This window comes from Mastomys coucha, chromosome X (assembly GCF_008632895.1).
Source record: "Mastomys coucha isolate ucsf_1 chromosome X, UCSF_Mcou_1, whole genome shotgun sequence".
Taxonomy (NCBI): domain Eukaryota; kingdom Metazoa; phylum Chordata; class Mammalia; order Rodentia; family Muridae; genus Mastomys; species Mastomys coucha.
The window spans coordinates 99552533-99553425 of NC_045030.1; positions in this window are offsets into that span (position 1 = coordinate 99552533).

Below are 893 nucleotides of genomic sequence, written 5' to 3' on the forward strand. Positions count from 1 at the left end.
CATAAAATAAAATAAAATAAATCTTTAAAAAAAACAGTTTTAAAAAAGAATACTGTAGTCAAGCTCGGAATATACTTACTGCCTTGCTGCCGAATGAACATGCATGCGTTGATCTCTCTTTACTGAACCTGCCCCAACAAGGAGCCTGCTCACTGCCAGCATCTACACTTAGTTGGACCAGCTTTCCTGCCCTGGAATCAGGTTCTGGCCCCAGTCTGGCTTCCTCTTTCCTCACAGCCCTGGTATCTGAGGCCACAACCTGCTTTGTACTCAAACTCCCAAATCACGACATGATAGAATCAAGCAACCTTATCCTAGCGGAGGGGGAGGGCAGAATTCTCTACTGAGGGCTGTACCACATTGGGGCATCCCTGTGCCTATGAGCACTGGCTTCTACGTGCTTGTGTACCAGGGTGGGTGCCTCTGAGTGCTGAAGGCCGGGACAGGAAAGAAGGTTGTGCATTACTGGGTGGGCCAGGTGAGTGTGGAAGAATTCTCTGTCCAGCTGCATATCTTTATTCCTAATGCTTGATTGTTCCTAGCTAGAGAACTGGGCACATAGGAGAGGGGGATCCCTGGGCAGGCAGTGGGGCTCTCTCTTTTTCCTTCTTCTCTAACTGCTGTGGGAGTGGGGGCGGCCACGAGCCTGGGGCTGTCAGGCTGCTCACAGCTGGTCCCGATTTGCGGACAATGGGAACTCAACTCAGCTCCCAGTGCAGCGCAGCCCAGCCCCAGCTCTGTCTGGGACTGCTTGAAGGCTTGCACAGGAATGTGGGGTGGAAAGGGTCCGAGGGCTCACTGCTGTAGAAGATGCTGCAAGAAAGAGCCTTGCTAGAGAAGACAGTGAAGTGTGGGGGAGGCCTGCCAGCTGACCTCACCGAGCTGGAGGGGGT